Raw genomic sequence first — 21,953 nt, forward strand, 5'->3', positions numbered from 1 at the left:
AGGACTGCCCTAGCATGACTGCAAATTTGTTACTCATTTATCTTTTGAATTCTTTTTCCTTTCACATTGACACTAATTAATACTGTACGGTATGCATTCTGAGGATGAATCACATCGTCTCACGGATTTACTAATCTTCCATGCAGGACTAGTCTAGTCCTGCATGGAAGCAGCCGCTTAGGAGGAGGAGGATGGCAGTGCGCCATGCCTATAAATGAAGGCACGCTGCCTGAGCTCCAAATCCTACATGGAGCATGGACGAGTGCAGGGGGTGTGTCTGAAAGCAGAGCTCTCACAATATACATGCCGCTGCAACGAAGGACTACAGAATGATCATAAACAATGAGCGAGACCACTCATAGATGTATGTATATCCCCAGTGACATCCCCCCACATGTATAAAAGCAATAGCGAAGATGAAAAATAAAATGTTATTTTTTTTTAATAAAACAGATGAAGTTTAACCGTAGGTGCGCAGGTTTGCCCATCACTTAGCTACTGTTAAAAGAGGTGAAATAGCAGAAAAAAATGAAAAGTAAGATATATGCAACTGAAGCAGTACAGCAATAGTGTTGTAGGCAGAGCATTTGCCTTACAAGCAGTCATTCCCAGTTCGAGTGCCCCTGAGTACATTCCATTTTCCCTTCCAAATCACTGTCTATGATAAATATTTTTATTGCATAACCTAATAAATAACATATATATTGGAACTGCAATACTGCATTTAATGTAGATTTGAGTAGTCAGTGTCATAATGTTGCAAAGTCCACAGATAATCATGTGACTCATACATTATCACAGATACAAATGGAAGGTAAAATGTGTAATGAATGATAAGTCCATACATGTCTTCGAATTCCCCACCTCTCTAAGAACCATTACACTATTACTGTCTAAAATGTAGCACTAGTAAGCACTAGTAAGTGGTAATAAGCACTCTTAAGCACTAGTAAGTGGTAGCAAGCACTCTTAAGCACTAGTAAGGGGTAATAAGCAGTAGTAAGCACTTTTAAGCACTCCTAAGCACTAGTAACCGGGTTTAAGGCCATTTGCACATGGGTAAGCAATGCGCACACAGGTGAAGCAAGATTGAAGCTAACTCTCTGTAAGAATATGTAACCATAGGTTAGCATTGCTTACCCTCATGCAAAAATGTGCAAACCTGCTTACAAGTGCTCAAAACTGCCTTGATCAGTAAGTATGCATCAGCCGCCGTTCTGGGCAGGAAAAAATAGCCACCCTTTGCAGGTTGTGAACCGAGGACCCTGCAGTCACAGTACTTAACCACTAAGCCAACACAACAGTACATCAGATTGAGGTTTTAAGAAACAAACCTCTCAATAGAAAAACAAGTTGAACATGTGAAAGGACTTTCTATACAGCCTTATGTTGTATACCCAGCTACATCACATAAATATGTGAACTGGAGTACTGCAGTAAGCACAGATGTGAGGTGTTATTGTAATAAAGTGTAGAAGTCCCCAGGACCCCATACAGTGTATGTACACATGAATCATGGCTACCAGACACATATATAACCTGTAATGAATAATAAATCACTGCCAAAAAGCAAATATAATGCTAAGTAACTGTTAAGCAATGCTAACCGCTGCACAACTTAGCTTGTTAAGTGTAAGCAATGTGTAGGGCAGCCGATTCAATCTGCCTATGGGTATACCTCTTTAAGCACTGCCAAACTTAGGTAAGCAGGTGTGTCCATAGCTTAGCCTTTTCAAAACTGCCCAATCATGGAAAGTGCGTGAAATTAGCCATATTTAAACCCCACAGGTGGGAATACTTCCCATAACTGGTTGTAGCTTCATACTGCAGGCAGAATGGCTGGTGTGGGTGAAGGCACTCGATTTAGAGTGCAGCGCTGGGACATCCAGGAGTCGAAAATCATGGTATGATTCCTGGTAAAATACCATGATCAGAGACTACTGCAGGGCCAGTACCAGGGCTCGCAGTATAAAATGAAGGCCTGGTACAGTCTCGCCCGTGACTTCACCAGTGCCACAGGTATCCCCCAGACTGGTGAGCAGGTCAGGCACCACAATGCTGACCTGAAGTGGTGGAGGTGGGATGTACTGGAACAGTGGATCCAGGAGACTCGGCAGATGCCTATTGCCCCAGTACTAAATACTCATTCTACTAAGTAGTTAATAATTGCCTAGCTTGTGTATACTATGGATAGGTATGGCTAAATATCACTGTATTTCTCTGACCACTGCAAATGAGCGGGCTGTGAACCAGCAAGCCCATGATGCTAGGTTGCAAAGGCTGCAACGCGAGGCAGCTTAGTAATTATTCTGCATGTACTGTCAAAACAAATAAATATAAGAGCTTTCGAAAGTGTCGCACCAGTAGAAATAAATGTGTAATATTCTGTGAATAAAGTTACAACCCCTGGAGTGCTTCTGTTTACTCTTCTTTCATATGTTGTTGAACTGTTGCATACTATAAATAGTACTGTTGTATTAAGCAGTGTTACCCACACTGTGGTATGCAGATAAAATGTGTATGAAGTTCTCTATAACAATGTTGGAAGTGCCAAGATGTCAGTCATATTGTACAATTGAGGGAGACTTAGACAGACAACAGGAGAAAGCTTCACATTGATTCCTGGATAGCATAGTGTACTGTGATGTTAACTGTAATTTTTTTTTGTCACACACAGCAGGGGTTTGAATCCTGGGAGTGCTAGTAAGTTGTATGCATAATCATACCCCATAACTGTCAGATTTAGTTACAATGTTCAGATAGAAAGCTGTATGCATAATTACACCCAACTGTACAGAATTTGCTAGAATGTTCATATAGAAAGTTGTATGCATATTCATACCTCACAACTGTTCCAATCTGTCCAGCATGTCCAGATAAATGGCCCACATCACCAGCCTAGTACCCTGTTCCCCTGAAAAATCAGTGTGATGATCCAAGAAATGTAGGCAGCCGTTAATGACATATAACTGATAGACGTGTACATACTCAGAGAATGTATATGAAAACAAACCTGTCATTCTAGCACCTCACCCAAAGTGTATGAGAGCAATTCTCAACATATGTTGCATTAACACATGCATCTTGTCACACCTGTATGTAAGACACAGGTTATGTATATAATAATCTATAAACATATCAGTGTATAATATAAGGCCATTGGGTAGTGTAATAATACATGTAAGGGACAGATCACTGCAGTGACTAAAAATGTTGTGAAAACTATAAGGATATATTAGTTGTTAATTGAACTCTCTCTCTCACCCCTACCATATATGCAAAAATAACCCAATGACACACCTCAACCATTATGCGCACACTTCAAACTTATGTTGGGACATATGTCATAATGGTTTATAAATATTCACATTTGTTTCAATGCATGTACTATGTTAAAATACACCCATATTGGTGGCCTGTTGCCATCAATAAAACCTGCATGCTGTTGTAATGGCCACTGTTGTTCCATATATGCATGTGTTCTGCTTGCTCTGCAACTGTTTAAATCTGGTGTTTTTGGTTAATGAGAATACCTATGCATGCTGTTATAACTAATCCTGAATGCTGTTGACTATTACTAACCCATATCTGTCAAAAACCTGCTACAACATAGCTCATATAGGAAGGCTGGTCCCAGCGGACCCACCTGTCCCACCTAAGCTGGCTATGGCACTGGGCTCCAGCATGTCTAGGGCCCAGCCTGGGATCTCCTCCTCCATTGGCCCTGCACCACTTTGGGTGGAACCACCGCAGGGGATGGGGTTTGCCCCCCCTGGGAGGGAGCACGGAGAGGAGCATGTCACCCATCGTCAGGTCCGGGCCACGGTGTGTAGGGAGCTTGATATGGCGTCCCGAGACCGGCTACGCCAGCTTGAGGGCTGAGTGGCACAATTAGAGGGTGAGCCTGCCTCTCCTACATAGCCCCCAACACAGCCACCTATGGGGCCGTGAAGGTGCAGTGGTGACTGCCCATGGGTGGGGACCTCAGTCCCACTGTTTCCATTTGGGAGTTCATGGGCTTGCGACTTCCAAATACCCCTACCCGTCCAAGGTGTTTCCCCCCACATGTGTCATATACTGCCCCTGTATGCTGTCTTGTCTGTCATCCTATCCAACTTATCCTCCCTGAGCATACCTACTGTCCTTCCCCAACATCCCACTCTCACCTGAAAAAAAAAAAAAGGGCAATCTGTTCCCAAAAAAAAAAAATCACCCCCCATACATAGCTGAACATTTTGCACACATGTCCACTGGACACATGTATTCTGGTCTAACTGGCATCACAACATATTATTTCTGTCCTCACCCCTCTCCCAGGGGTTGGAGTGTTCAAATGTACCTCCAAATTCTTTGCATATGCACAGCTGTTGCTGTAGAAGAAATGGGCAGCTATGGATCTTCCCTACACCCTTCCTGCACATCCCTTGCTATCTTGCCTACTGTCTTTCCCTCTTTGTGCCTCTTTTTCACCACTTTCCTATCACCCCTTTTTCTTTTCTTTTAAAGAAATTAGCAAGGGGGTAAGTGGGAGTAGGCACTTTTAAGCAGCAGTAAGCGGGTTTCAGCCTGATTGCATGGAGGTAAGCTATGCCTACACAGGTTAAGCAATTTAGAAGCTAACTGAGTGTAAGAAACTGTAGCCAGCAGTTGGCATTGCTTAGCTCAACATAAACCCACTTACAACTGCTTAAAAGTGCCTTAATCACTCTGTATCCAACAGAAGGTGTTCTGCCCAGCAACAAAATAAACTGCCTCTGCAAGGCTCAAACCCAGAACACTGCACACCATACACAAAGTGAGTTACCATTAAACCATGGCAGATATACATCACCCTTATGTTTTCACAAACATATCATCCAGCACAATCAGTCAACAGTACAGGAAATGTAGTAATATCATACCACACAACCTGTTAATGCAAGAAGTCTGGACAAAGTTGCCACAATGTGGGTACAAATAGGGATATATGTCAACTACTGCTCTAATACACTTAAAATGTTGTGATGTACACAGTTATATGTATTAGAACATATATGTAAAAGGAGATGAAGTCTGAAACACAAAAGTGTCGGCACTAGTCACTGACTTCAATGCTGCTATCATCCATGTCGTTTGCCAAGAGAATGAGGTACAAGCCAAAATATGAGCTCAACATTCATGATCGTATGGACAGATATACATCTGTAAATGTAGACAGATTGACAGCTAAATGCATATATATATATATATATATATATATATATATATATATATATATATATATAAAACTCACAAATAATCATATAACATCAATTGTATATAATTCACCAGGAACCAGGAAAAAACAGTCACCAAACATACAGAAAAGACCAGCTGTGGCCACAAATACCAAGGAGTCCCAGATAAATTTGAACAAATACACTTTAATCGAATTGAGCGCTTTCATCTAATATAACATAGACTTCATCAGAGTTAATGCACCAGGTGAAATGAGCTTAATATATACCATCCAACTAATTAATCACATGACAACACATCATTAATATACTAAATCATTTATAAGCATCTTTTAAACAACCTCCCAGAAACAAAGAATATATATATATATACAATAAATACCTATTAACATATATATATATATATATATATATATATATATATATATATATATATACATATATATATATACTTATATATTTTAAAATCCACTATACATTAAACTAAGTAAGATTTTAATTTTAAAATACTGGAAATATATACTTGGTCATTAATTCCAGGAGTTTTAGTATGATGACCCACCCCCTTTCTAAATTCATTGACTATAAACTTAAGGACATTGTTATGAAAGTAAGTTATTTATGTAAAGACTCTTGGGACTTTTTACTTAAGATTAGGGATGTACCTTTCTCTGATAATATGTTTTTTTAAACATTGATGTAATGGAGCTGTACAATGTTATACCATATGAACTGGGACTGCTTTGGTTTAATGATTTTCTTAATGATACTAAACAGTTTGGGGATGATGAAATGTATGTGTTGAATTCTCTAATGGAAGTTGTTTTGCAGAATAACTTTGTTTTTATAGATGGGCAATACTTTCACAAAGTTAAAGGGGTGGCAATGGGGGCATCTTGCACCCCTGTATTTTATTACAATGGGAAAAGCAATTTTTTTTGACAAATTTCTCATCCCTCCATGGAAAATGTATTCCAGATACCTGGATGGTATTTTTATTATTTGGGAGGCTGACATCAACAATATCGTGCCCTTTATTTAGTATTTAAATTCCACTACGGCATTTTTGAAATTCACCTATAACTTTGATAGGAACACTATAAGCTACCTGGATGTAAGGGTCCTTAAGGACCATGACAATAAAATGTTGGAAACTACTATTTACAGGAAGTCTAGTTATAGTAATAGCCTATTACATTTTAACAGTTGTCACCCTTATAACCAAAAAAAGGCATAATTATGGGACAATTTATAAGAGTGGCAAGGATGGTATCCAGTGATGATATGTTCAGTGAAGAGTGTGAGATTTTGGGAAAAATGTTTGAAAATAGGGGTTACCCCAATAACTTGGTGGCAAAGGTTAGGTCTGGTATTGAGCAGGATAGGAAGGATGGACTTATTTGCCCTTTGATTAAATCTCAGGCTTCCAATGTTAGGGATATTTTCAATAATAAGAAAATATGTGATAGACAATACTCCTCAAGTTTAATAATATAGTATTATGCAGAAGATATGCATATCAGAAATATATTAGATAAGAATTGGGGAGTTTTTTCCTGTTTTAATGGAGTATTAGCTAAAATAGGTGAAAGACCCATAGTGTTGTATAAGAAGGGTAACACCTTAAAAAATCTCTTAGAGAGTGGTGGTGGTGATAGCCTTTGGAAAATGAATTCTTCTAGAAATTCAGGCATAAAGAGTTGTGGTATTTGTGGGCAGTGAAAATTTATGTTAGTGGGGGATAGGATAACTGTTAATGGGAATAATATTAGAAGTACTTTCCCTTGTAACTGTAATACCCTAGGGGTAATTTATCTTAATCAATGTTCAAAATGCCTTTGTCTCTACATAGGTAAAACTAAGAGAAAAATTAGGGAACGAATCTACGAGCATATTTTAAGTATAAGAAAAAACAACTTGATTCTCTTGCTAAACATATTGCTGCTTACCCTTATCATAGTTTTCAATTTGTTGGTCTTAATTGTGTGGTGGTTAACCCTAGAGGTGGTCTGTGGGAAGATTTATTAGAGGCCACAGAATTATTTTAGCAACTTAAACTTGATGCTTGTAAAACTCCCGGACTTAATGACCAAGTGTATATTTCCAGTATTTTAAAATTAAAATCTTACTTAGTTTTATGTATAGTGGATTTTAAAGTACATATATATGTTAATAAGTATTTATTGTATATATATTCTTTATTTTAACAGTTGGTGTTTCTGGGGGTTGTTTAAAAGATGTTTTTAAATGATTTACTATATTAATGATGTGTTGTCATGTGATTAATTAGTTGGATGGTATATATTAAGCTCATTTCACCTGGTGCATTAACTCTGATGAAATCTATATTATATTAGATGAAAGCGTTCAGTTCGATTAAAGTGCATTTGTTCGAATTTATCAATTGCATATAGATAGATAAATATGTTCATATGTATATATATTTATATATATATATATATATATATATATATATATATATATATATATACATATATATAAATATAGATATATGAGATATATATAGGTGCATACACATATACACAGACAAAATGTATTACTAGCCATACATATGTAGAAGTAGTGTGGAAGTACTGGGTGCAAAGTATATCCCTCAACCACAAGCCCTGTAACTGGCACCTGTGAAATGTGTAGTGTGGCAACCATTCTCACAAATGTGAATACTGACATTAAACATATACCCACTCACAATTCAAAGGACATGACATGACACCCAGGTATACATAGAGATAAAACCTTTATTTGTGTACTATACAATAATATATGTCAGTGCTTACACCACATAAGTTTTGAAATATGTAATCAGTGATGAATGCAAGGCCCACACAAAACAGTAGATGCAAGCAATGTGTATTACCCAAATGTGTATTTGGCCTGTGCCTGCAGGTTCTGCTGTAAGAGGTATTGCTACTTGCTGTCTATAACACTGATGTCCACACACAGGAAGGATGTCTTCCATACTGGAAAGGTGAATGGACAACGCCCACAGACGTCAGCAATTTTTTAGTATTGGGTTGCCATGACAGTTGTTATCTGAAGTACGATACAGTAGGCTGCATGCAATTAGCAACTGGTGGACACTGGTACAGAAGCCATCACCTGATCATGTGCAATACCTACAAAAGCATGCTGCACTCTATTCAAACAAACTCAAATCACTCTACTGGAGAGACTGAGAGAGAGAAAAAGAAAAAAAAAACATAAATTAAAAACAAATAACAAAGCTCAGGGATTTATTACAGCAGAAAAAAAACATAAAAGGTATGTGAAACATATATGTATTTATTTGCATGTAGTATATGATATAGAATAATAGGATATATAATGTGAAATGATTTGTATGGGCCATCAGTATTTGCTCCTGTAATGATGTTTTGCTCAACAATTGTTCTGGACAATAGTGTCTGTCCCTGTGGGCAGTGGGACACACCTGTCAACTGTTCAGATTAGCAGTGAATGGCAAAGATGTGACCCATGATATCTGTGTTCTGTACATTACTGTGGCCAATGGCAGGTGTTGGTGTTAATACTGTCATGATAGACATATGGGTGTGAGAGCACACCACCTGCAGGACAGTCATGTTAACGTGTAGCATAGCATGCCCAACTGCCATAGCTGTATAATATGCTTATCTAAAATATGTCACCATATATACCCCCCTATTGTTAGTCTGTGTTCACGTGTGACACCTGTCTGTGTTGCAGCAAGGCAGAACAGTTCAGCTGTAAAGAAAAGAGAGTTACAAGAGTGTGGACCAGATGTTTGTATGCACCCCACATACAGATAAATATATGTGTGATATATATTCATAGCTGTGTATGTCTACAGAACCTTGGACAGTTATACATATATCTACATATATATATATATATATATATATATATATATATATATATATATATATATATATATATATATACACATATATATATATATATATAAACAACACAAAATGATATCTACACATATATGTATATGTATATATATCTATATATATATATATATATACACACACACACACACACACACACATATACACACATACATACATATATATATATATATATATATATATATATATATAAACACACACATACACACATATACATAATACTGACACATATAGGTATATATATATATATATATATATATATATATATATATATATATATGTGTGTGTGTCAATTCCCCTGCCATGACATATGTGAGAGAACATCACACATCAATACACAATATATCTACACACCAGTACATTTCTGCAAACTGGAGTGTGTAGTGCAGTGTGTAACCCATGCTGGGAACACTTCGCCATTGTTTGAGAAGGTGGGATATCTATATTGGTGAAGGGTAGTAGGCACATATTGGTATGTGGGTTTGGTTGGGTGACAAACAAGACCGCATACAGGACTGGTATATTTGGAATATGGATGCCACTGAGCCCCCATATGGGAATAAAGGGAACAAGGTGCCCATTCATGGACAGTCACAACAGCATCATCATGGTCATAAAGTTGGTTGGGTTGTGGGCTGAACAGGAGGAGCATGCATGTCTAACCTTGTGTATGTGTACTGCATTCCTCCAGGTGATGTAGCACATACACCATTTCTCTGTGGAGCTCCCTATGCACCAGATCCTGGACCTAACTGTGGGTGACAGAAATATGTCTGTGTGTGCTCCATGGGGGGGGGGCACCATTGTCTGATGTGGGTCCACATGAAGGTAGTGCCAGAACAGTAGATAATTAGGTTCCATGGTGGGTCGCAGATGTGATGTGGCCTGGTAACATGTCCACATTAGGTGGGAGAGGTGTTCCTGCTGGCAATTATTCCCTACACATACTGTTGCATCACTGTCATGGAACATATGTGGGTTGTAATAGTCCACACAATCCCAGAACATGTCCAACAGCATGCATAGATATCCCCAATAACACAGAATGGCAGATGTGTAGCAATCACATAGCAAGCATACCACATGCATATGTGAAAACATAGTGGCTGTTACAATGGCATGCAGGTGAAATACTCCGTAACAGCCAAGCAACTCTAGTGTCCCCACAGGGAGCATGTCTATAAACACATAGCAGCAGAAAGTGTTGTACAATACAATATGTGGCCCGATGGTAGATAAACCAGAGCCATACCATTTGCGTTGTGTGAACATTAAGTTGGAGCTGATATGGTGGTGGGAGACTGATATGTATATTGTATTATGGTAACCATGCCATATGAGTTGCTCAGACATATTTCCATCTTTATGTCTTTCAGGGACAATGGCACATCCAAGGAATCCAGCCTCCAGTGCTGCTGAGGATGACATCATACTCAAAAGCCTCATCCAGCACTTTCAGCTGCTGTTCAACAGGACAAGCCATGATCAGCATGAGCGCACCGCCATGTGGAATGATGTGGTCTGCAGGGTAAATGAGATGTGCATGCACAGCCGTACATATGAGCAGGTCCACCATCATTGTAGTGACCTGCTCTGCCATGTATGTTGCCGTGCTGCTGCCATATGGGGTGATGACCTTGCAACACGGGGGGGGCCATAACATCCATCCCCCCTCACCAGAGTTGAGGAGCTACTCATGAGCCTGGTAGTACCTGCCTGCCCACAAGAGCTACAGACCTATACAGTCATGGAGGTGGGTGCTACCCACACACCAGACATGGAGCATGCAGGTAAGGTTCCAGGCATATCAATAGACCACTGTTGTGCATGCATCTGTACAGGTAGATCATGCATATGTGAGATGTGGAATCTGTTGCTCTGTAGTACTGATAATCAGTTGTGCATCATCTGCAGTACTGTGGACTTCAGCTGTTGTTTAACTGTAATATTGCACCCACCCTTTAGCAATGCCACAGCTGTGGCCACTGATATCAGCTCTATCTCATCCCAATGTAGGTATCTCTGAGATACCAGCAAGGCAGTGGCCTGATGCTGGTGAGTATGGTTTAAAGTCATGATTGCCAATACACTCTGCATGTCATAGCTAAGGTGTAGGCCATGTACACATCTAACACACCTACCCGTAATGCATGCTGTACATGTTCACTGACAGAGCACACACCTCACTAATGGGATTACCAACCTCAAACACATGCAATACACAGACCATCTCAGACAACTGTGGCTACACTCCAGTGCACATTGCCCTGGCAAAACTGACATCTGCCTAACATACACAGCTATGTCATACACAGAACAGTTGAACATGCTACACATAAGGAAATCCCAATCCCTCTGCAAACGCAAGCTCCAGGGTCTTAAACCTCATCAACACATTAGACAGAACATACTGGATGGATAGGGCCCTGTTCTGGGGAATTTCCACACTCTGGAACAGACTACCCATTCATGTCAGGCAATGCTACTCATTCACCCTCTTTACAAAAACACTTGACAACTGGATGGGAAATGGGGAATTCACCCTGGGTAGTACGTCTGTGCCACAGCCTGACAGGGGCACAGGGGAATAACATTATTGGGTTGTGCATGCCTGGGAACCCCTGTGGCTAGGCTTATGTAGTCCCCAGGATCAGTAGACTAGTACTCACCTATGAACCTATGTGTACCACAGGCAACATCAGCCAGGGCTCACTACAGATATGATCTGCATAATGGTGGGACATTGCCAAAGCCATGTGTTGCAATGTGTTCTGATGTACCAGCAACATGTTGGGGAAGTCCAGGAAGTTGCAGTTATGATACATGTGCTGCACAATCCACACCTCACCCCAACCCAGGAATGACATCCCCATCTGTACAATGCTGGTGCCACTGTACACCTGCATGTTTGCCCTAAATTGGCAGGGAATATGTCAGTACACATGAAGTTCCTAGTTTGGGATACTGCAATATGACACACATGTGTAGGCCACAGATGTCTAGCATTTGCAATGTAGCAGGAGATGGTGAGAGTGTGTCATCCTGAAACACAACAGTGCACTGGAGGGGAGAGACAAACCCACTAAGAATGGCTCTATCTGCACACAGTCAAGGTCATGAAGTGTGGCAGACCTAACTCTGACTCCAAGTCACTAGTGATTGTACTGTGTGACTTCCAAGGCTGTGCACATGTTTAGCATGCAAACATGCAGGTTTGGTGAACATTTGAAGGCCTGACTGACCAACTACTGGCTCATGATGATGGCCCATGCTACTATACCCCTGCCAGGTATTGTGACCACAGTAGTACACATAGCAGTTATTGCTACACACCTTCATGATATGTGTGTGCACACATATGCACCCACAAATGGTATGTATCCCAATCAGCATCTGCACAACTGACACATATGGCTCACATTGCAACTGACTGCCTAGGTCATATGTCACATATCAGGTATGTGTAGTGTTCCCATATGCAGTAGTGTTGTGTCATGGCATGTCATGGAAGAGGGTGCAATGTCAATAATGGTCTGTACACTCACCATAGGTACAGTAAATTGTGTCTGTTGTTGGTCTAATGGTATTCTATCACTCATACATGCACCATTGATGATGACATCTGTGAAAACACATCAGGCATTCACAAACTACATGTCCACATATAATCCAGAAACACACAGAGGCTGTGAGCAACAGAGGAAACATAATTGACACACAGATACACATCCTGCAATGGTCTGTACACCTGTGAGGTATGGTGCACAGTATATGCCAGGGTGCTGAACAGATGCACAGCAATGCTGTGGAGTGTGTTCCAGGGGGAGGGCCATCACCTACTAACAGAAGCCATGCATCACAGCCATGTATAATGTTGGCAACGTGGATTGACTACAGTTGAACTGCATGCTGTTGAGCACCACATGTCCTGCATGCTGACATGGGTGTAATTACAGGTCTATGTGTGATAATGTAGTGCACCATCACCTGCTATTGTGTGTGATAGGGGGGTGCTGGAGTTGTCTGTAGGTGCTGTCTGGTGGAGTGTATGGGTTGTCATGTATGTCGACTGCATGTGTGTATGTCTGTGTGTGTGGCCATGTATGCACACACGTGTGTGTGTGTGTGTGTGTGTGTGTGTGTGTGTGTGTGTGTGCGTGTGTGCGTGTGTGCGTGTGTGCGTGTGTGTGTGTGTGTGTGTGTATGTGTGCATGTACTGTTTAGCGGTGATGTACAGGTCTTAGAATCTGTTCCCTATTTCCCTTCACAGGTGGCAAGGTGGGGCTGGGTCCCTCTCGCAGGGAATCTGATGTCACTGATACAGACAGTGACCATGAGGATATTTGTGTTGAGGCACAGGTAGGGTCATCATGGTCTGCCGCTGGACCACCAATTGACATCCCACAAGTATCCACCCAATCCATGCATACAGTCACACTGCATCTACATACCTCATCACCGTTGGCCTTTGCTGAGGCACAGTCTATGGTTGGCATTGGCCAGGACAGTGTGGTATCCATGTCACGTGTGTCAGGACACAGCAGCCATAGCCGGATGTCCAGAGGGGTACCACATAGGCAGATGTTCAGGGATGCTTTTCAGAGCACTGCTGGTCATCATGCCCCTGGCAGACATGGCACATGTATATCTACCACACAAATGTTCCAGGCTGTCATGGGAGGCACAGGCATGAATGGAACAGTACACCAGACAGGGTCTAATGGTGCAGAGGGCTCATCACACCTCTGTAAATGACAACATCCGTGACCTAGCAGGTGCCATTCGTAATTACACCGAGGTCATGGACAGACGGTGAGGTGAGACATTGGATCTCATCAGCAATGTCATGTCCATGTGGCAGGACAGGGCAGGGTGGTTGCGATGTCACCGTGGACATTTGCCAGTAATATCAGCAGCTGGAGGTTGCCGTGGATGTTCCACCAGTCACAGCCACTCCCGTAGTGGCAGTACCAGCCCCAGCACTGTGAGGGGGTGCTGTCCACAGACCATAGTAGCAGACCACATGCACATGGCCCTGGTCAGTCCTAGGAGGGACCTGGATCCAGTAGACATTTGTCAACCTTGGGGGACAGTACCCTATCTGGCTTTGTACCTGATAGTGCCTGTGGCACCCCTGCCAGGCACAGGTCCTGTGTCCGTGACTGGAGATGATGAACTGCAAATCCTGCCAGGTGCAGTCTGCAGCTGTCTCAAAAATCCCCATAAAGGGCAGCCACATGGTGGAACTGTGTGCATGCAGATACACACTCATAAACAACAAACGTAGGGCAACCACATACATGCACACATGTCATCACCATTGGCCAATAACGCTACTCAGCCCCCTCACACACACAAATACACGTTGTCAATTGCATGGCTCAGCATAGGCCTCAGGCAAACCAATAAGAGCCCTGTGCATATGATGATATCTGTGCTAAATCCTGTCATCCATAACATCGATGCAGGGACAGGCTAACATGGTGCTGATGCACAGGCTGACTATACATCAGTGCAACAATGGAATGTTGTGCAGCATGTTGTCAGCAGTAAAGTGAAATGCTAACATCCTGGAAGGTGTAGCTGTGCAGCCATGATGCATTATAGCTGTAATTAACAATGTTGTATTGTTTTCACCATTATCTATTCTGATTGTGTTATGGTTGTCCATGTGCCACATGGCTGATGGGTGTAGTGGTGTCAGCAGGCCTTCTACAATGGACACTGGTAAGTGTAGTGGGTGGTACACATGACATGGCTGGGTACAACACACTGAGCCTTTGGTTTGGATGCAGTACAGATACAAGACTGTACACATGGAGGTATGTCCCTGTGCAGGTAACACATCTGTTGCCCATGTAATTCCACCAAGACAGGAGAGGCACAACCACATATTGGTATATACGCAGTCTGCTATTTGAATGACATTGAATATGCTAACAGCAGGGTGTATTTCCCTTATTCCACTCTTCTCCAATCCACACCTCAGTAACGTGTGTGCCACTGCCAGTGGCATAGCCCTACCTTTAAGATGGTGTGAGGCACTCTACTACTGTGAATGGTGTAAACAACAACTAACCGACCTGATAACATATACTGTACAATTTTACAGACAGCTATGTGGGGGGATAGACGCAACAGTAACTGCAATGATGGTGGATGTGTCCACAACAGCCACACCCAGTGAGTCATAGCAACCCCAGTATTACTGCACACATCTACAGTGTGGAGGAGAGCATTAACACATCTACGACCAGTGAAGGACTGTATGTCCACGGGATGGCACCTGTGGAATGTTGGCATTTGCCAAGCAGTTCCAGGGGAAACATATTCTGTGAACGGAGGTAGATCCCTTAACATCTACACACATTTCTACATGTGGGATGGTGTACAAAAGCTTGCTATGATCTACAAAGGCTGTGTGCACCTCCTAACCCTCATGTATACCTGTCATGATTGCGTCAAGGAGGTATACTAGGTTCAGGTGGCATTCTCTGCCTTTGACCAGTCCAACATTGGTGGGGTCCAGGGTTTTAAGATTACCAGTGACATTGGCCATGGGTTAAGTGTTGATATGCTCCATGTCCCTGCAGATCAGGCTCATCAGGCTACTGGGTGGTAGTTCCCAGCTGACATGATGGATTTGTGGTTGTCCTTGGCAACAGTGGTGAATCCATTGTCAGGTGTAGTCCTGTTGGATCGTATGAGGGATCCCAGCTACTTACTGAACCTGCCCAGGGGGTTCCCCCAAGCATGACACTTCACTTGACTGTACTGCATGATATGTTACTGATGCCAGCCTGACATCATACAAGTGGGATAGAGTACTGTTAACATGTACTGCCCTTGTCATGTAAGGTCCTGGTTGTGGGATCTGCTAAAGTTAGTAGTGTATTGCAAGCCAGACATGTTTGGCTGTGGGGGGAATACCTATTCGTGCCAGACGTATGCTGTTTGGGTCTCTCAAACCCATTAATGGTGCATGTGGACATATATGTTTTGGTTATGTTCACAATTTCATCTACATATGTATGTCCATCTATACCTATATAGATATATATGGGTTTACCTTTGAAAGGGAGAAAATCATTTCTCCAAACGGCCCTTTCTGTGAGCCGAAAGGATGAATCCGTCATTTCAAATCACACCGAAGTTCGAAACTCAGCAAATCGAAAAGCAGACTCACTGATTTTCGAACTACAAGTTGGAATACATATCATAATGCAGGGGGGCAAGCCCCGCTGCACCCCCCACAGCCCCCTTCTTTAATATTCTAACTCAGAGATCGCATTACAGTGGGGAAAGAGACCTTTTCCCGATCCCCACTATAGTGCAATCAGCACACAAAATACAAAATCTGCAATGAGCCAATGCATATTGGCATTCACTTGTTGCATATTCGATTCATTTATTCCAAGATTTTGCAATCTTGAAAACTTACTTTTGACCTTCCAGCTTTCGGAGAAATGATTTTCTCCCTTTGAAAGGTAAACCATATACATGCTTACGTCTATATTATATTATATATATATATATATATATATATATATATATATATATATATATATATATATACATATATATCTATAGATGTATGCGTATCTATGTATATATGTATATACTGACATATATATGTATATATATATATATATATATATATATATATATATATATATATATATATATATATGTGTGTGTGTGTGTGTGTGTGTGTATTTCTATATTCTATATCTACATATATAGATATGTTATATCCATTTAAATATAAATATATATGCACACACACATATATCTACATGGTGGAATACATTCCCTGTAGTGTTGAATACCTGGGCTGGTTGATATGTTTGTGAAAACATCATGATTATGCATATCTGTTATGGCTTAGTGGTAAATCACTTTGTGTATGGTGTGCAGGGTCCTGGTTTCAAGCCTTGCAGGAGCTGCTCATTTTGTTGCTGTGCAGAACATGGACCACTGGATACAGTGTGATTAAGGCACTTTAAAGCAGTTGTAAGCGGGTTTGCATGTGTTTGCGCAGAGCTAAGCGCAGCCAACTTCCGGTTATAGTAACTTACAGTCAGCTTCTATATTGCTTAATCTGTATAGGCAATGCTTAACACCACGCAGACCCACTTACAACTGCTCAAAAGTGCCTTAATCTGTCTGTATCCAACATGCCATGTTCTGCTCAGCAACAAGATAAACAGCTCCTACAAGGCTCAAACTAAGGACCCTGCACACCATACACAAAATGATTTACAATTAGGCCATGTCAGATATGCATAATTTTCATGTTTTCACAGACATATCATCCAGTCCATTCATGCAACAGTACAGAGAGAGTATACCATCATCTAGATGTATGTGTGGAAATATATTAATATGTAAACAGATACAACATATCTAGATATGTAGATATATATAATTTCTAAATCTATATACATTTATATATATATATATATATATATAAATATATGAACATATATACATGCAAAATGTCTACATCGACACATATATGTGTCTACACTTATATGTCTATATATACAGAGCAAGTTACATATGTGTACGCAGATATACATCTATGTAGGTATATATGGACATAGTTATATATATGTAAGCAGATATATATATATATATATATATATATATATATATATATATATATATATATATATATATATATATATATATATATATATATATATATATATATATATATATATATATATATATATATATATATATATCGGTATATATGGCCATACATCTGTAGATAGCAATGGCAAAGTAACAAACACACATATGTCCACATGCACTGTTAATGGGGTTGGGAGGCCCCACACACTATACCTCTTATACAAATAGGCCTCCCCCCACAGCCATACACGTCCACCCTGCAATACACTACCAAGTGTTGCAGATCCCATAACCAGGACCTGACATGACATGGGCACAAGATGGTAACAGTACTACATGCCACCTGTATGATGTCAGGCTAGTATTGGTGACATATCATGCAGTACAGTCTACCTCCCAAAGGAAATGTAAACTGTGGAAGCCATCAACATCCCCAGGATACGGATACACAGATATGCAGATACATATTTACATATATACATACACATATATATATATATATATATATATATATATTTATGTACATATGTATATATGTATCTGCATATCTGTGTATCCGTATCCTGGGGATGTTGATGACTTCCACAGTTTACATTTTCTATGGGAGGTAGGCTGTACTGCATGATATGTCACCAATACCAGCCTGACATCATACAGGTGGCATGTAGTACTGTTAACATCTTGTGCCCATGTCATGTCAGGTCCTGGTTATGGGATCTGCAACAAATGTAAAATAAATAAAAATAAATAAATATATATATACACATATATAAATATCGGTGTATATATAGCCATACATCTGTAGATAGCAATGGCAAAGTAACAAACACACATATGACCACATGCACTGTTAATGGGGTTGGGAGGCCCCACACACTAACCGTCTTGTACAAATAGGCCTCCCCCACAGCCATACACGTCCACCTTGCGATACACTACCAAGTGTTGCAGATCCCATAACCAGGACCTGACATGACATGGGCACATTGCATCTGGCAAGTATCTGCATATGACAGCTCACTGGGTAAGTACACTAAGCTGCTAGGCATGTAACAATTCACTGTGCAGGCTACAGGCAGACTGGCTCAACATTGGCCTACATCCTCTATCGGGGAATGCACATGTACCTGCATATATAGCAGACTCCACAGGCATGTCACAGCACAGGGTAAGATACACCTGTGTGAAAGTGCATAACCACAACAAATGTGAACACAGCCACAGCCTCATATGGTAAGCTAGCATAATATTCCAGTATATGGACTATCTGTTCTACACCATCCTCATATGTGCCACTTACAGAATGACCCAACATATACTGGGCTGCTACACAGTTTGGTCTGATGGCTGTCTGTAGTATGGGACATGTGTGTGTATGGCCATACAAACATGTGCGCCAATATGGTACCATGCAGTGGGGCAGCATATAACATCAGATAGGAGGTGAGCTAGAACAATGACATCTACCACAGTCTGTACACAGACTAAAGTACATATTAACAATACACACACTGCCGACATTCACCATAAGTATACAGACCTCAGTACTGTACACTCATTCACAGAATGTCCAGGTTATGTCTTGAAATATAACCCCTACTGTACATAACATGTGTAGCAGTCTGATGTATCACTGGCTTGTTATCAGCTATAACACTAATTATGGTATATGGCACATATGCACCACTTCATGCATGACATATGTACCAAGGCTGATGGAGGTGTGGCTGAAAGAACATACACAGGGCTAATATTGACATGTTGCTGTGATAACCTCATACATTTCCTGTTGTAACAGGGTTTGTTGCAACATGTGTCCTATGAGGGATATGAAGTCAGTAACTGTTACGGCCTTCACCATCTACAGACTGCAGTCCTCACACTACCTTCTTCAGTCCACAGATAGATTCTCCATGGCTAACACATGAAACCACAGGCACAACACGGGCCAGTCTGCAGATGACCCTGCAGATGGGGATTCCTCATAAACATGGAACTGACATGGCAGGTATTGTGACATGTACGACAGCCATATCCAGACAAAACACTCTTAAATCAACATTACTCCAAATGCAGTAAAGCAGCACTTACAGTCTGTAGTCAGGTCAGGCGCATCCTCCTACTGTTTGTTGCCCTCCTTCCACAGTGTATGTTGTTAGAGGTAAATCCCCAATCCATCTGAGATGCTGTTTGCCAAACAACAGATCTAGTTCCTGCTCACAGTGAACGAAAAGGGCCAACACCACCATGATGTTCCTAGATATTGGAATGTGTTTCCATGAAATTGGCTATGGAAATGTTACCACAGCTGTTCCACATGCAATCAACTAGGGGAGTGCTGTAATCTGTGCAGAGGCCATCAGCTGATCATCAGCATCACTTAAAATGTACATGCTGCTGCCTAAGCAAAGCAGGTGTGGGTCTCCATGCCCACTAGAGAGGGGGTGGGAGAGACAGACAGTGGCAAATACCTGTCAGAGAGGGGTGGGAGAGTAAAACTGAAGCATGTTTGTGTCACACACCTACCAGCACAGGGTATTAAACCCACAACAACTCTGTAGTGCTGTCACAGTTAGATGCAGTTATTGGATGCACCACATGGGTTACCTGTTGTAAAGCACTCAGAACATATATGTGATGGTGAGTGACATCTGCAACAGGGATACAGTAGATATAAGGTAGGCGACATACAAGTGCCTGTCTGCATGAACAAGTGCCAGCGTCAACACAGCCACACTTTCACAGGGACACACACACATTGACACAATTAGCAGGGACAGGAGTACAACTCCTCAGTAGTGGGATGGCCACAACACATCACTGTGAAGGTATCACATGCACCACATGGGTCATACGGAGGTTGTAAGGGCAAAGATTATGAGGAGGTGTCAGACATTGGACAGCATGCTTTAGTATGCCCATGGGGGTTGTAGTGAGTGTGGATGTGGCCATACGCACCATACAACACACACACAAACACACTGGCTGCCAGTACTGACATGCATGGGTGCATGTCTGAATGGGTGTGTGGTGGTCAACTGTCAGCAGGCTATACAAGGGTAGGTGATGGGTATACCTTGACATCAGGCCACATGGCAATGGTCTGCATTGTGGCTCAGGGCTGTAGTTTCTGCATTTGCCCACACAGGTGGGTATTGTACCTTTCATCCAGTCACCTGGGTGTCTATTGTGTGTGGCCAATGCTGTGCATCACTTGCCATGTATGTGTTCCTTAGTCCATGACATAGATGGTGTCTAGGATGTGTACACCTCCCACATGCATGTACAGTGACATGTGGAATTGTACTTGGGGTGTCTGGCCCATGTTGTGAACATGGATTATCATCAGATGTGCCAGTCTTGCCCACCTGTGGCAAGAACTGGTAATGGGTAGCAGGTTTACCCTGCACCTACATTGATAGCATGCTAACAGCATTCCCTGGTGTCAGTGGCATCTGTCCATACAGGGCATTTCAAGCATGGTATGTCCATTGTAGTTCACATGTGAAGGCACCATAGGTGGTGCAGGTTTCCATTGGCGAACATGGGGGAGGTGCACTGTCTGCATTTACATGCATATTGGACAGATGGGCAGGGTGATATGCCCTCCCTAGCCCACTGCTATCACTCCATAGTCACTATCGGTGGCCAATATGCAGTGTACTACCCACATATTGGCTGTTCCCTAGGTGTGTGTGTGTGTGTGTGTGTGTATGAGACATGAGTTGAGAGTGTGCTCTGGGTAATACTGGGGTTGCTAACTGTGATTGCTTGACCTTAATGTCATATGTATGGATATGGCTTTACATACCAGCCTCTCAGCTATTTTACATCTGTTATCTCAGTATGGTTGACACTGTGATACATAGTAGGTCCACCATATAAGAAATATGCAAAACCCACTCCACACTAGCCACAGGTGTCACACACTCACAACCACCTCTACACAGGATACAAGTTAAAAACAGACACACACACACAGACACACACACACACACACACACACACACACACACACACACACACACACACACACACACACACACACACACCTATTATGTCTGGGAATAAAACCCCTACCTAACTAGTTTATTACACTCTGGCATTACTCAGTTATTGTACGCTCCACAGACATTACTGGAGTACTCCTTCCCCAAAGGTGTATTTCACAATAGATGACATC

This window comes from Protopterus annectens, chromosome 7.part0, assembly GCF_019279795.1.
Source record: "Protopterus annectens isolate FY-2018-M chromosome 7.part0, PAN1.0, whole genome shotgun sequence".
NCBI lineage: Eukaryota > Metazoa > Chordata > Ceratodontiformes > Protopteridae > Protopterus > Protopterus annectens.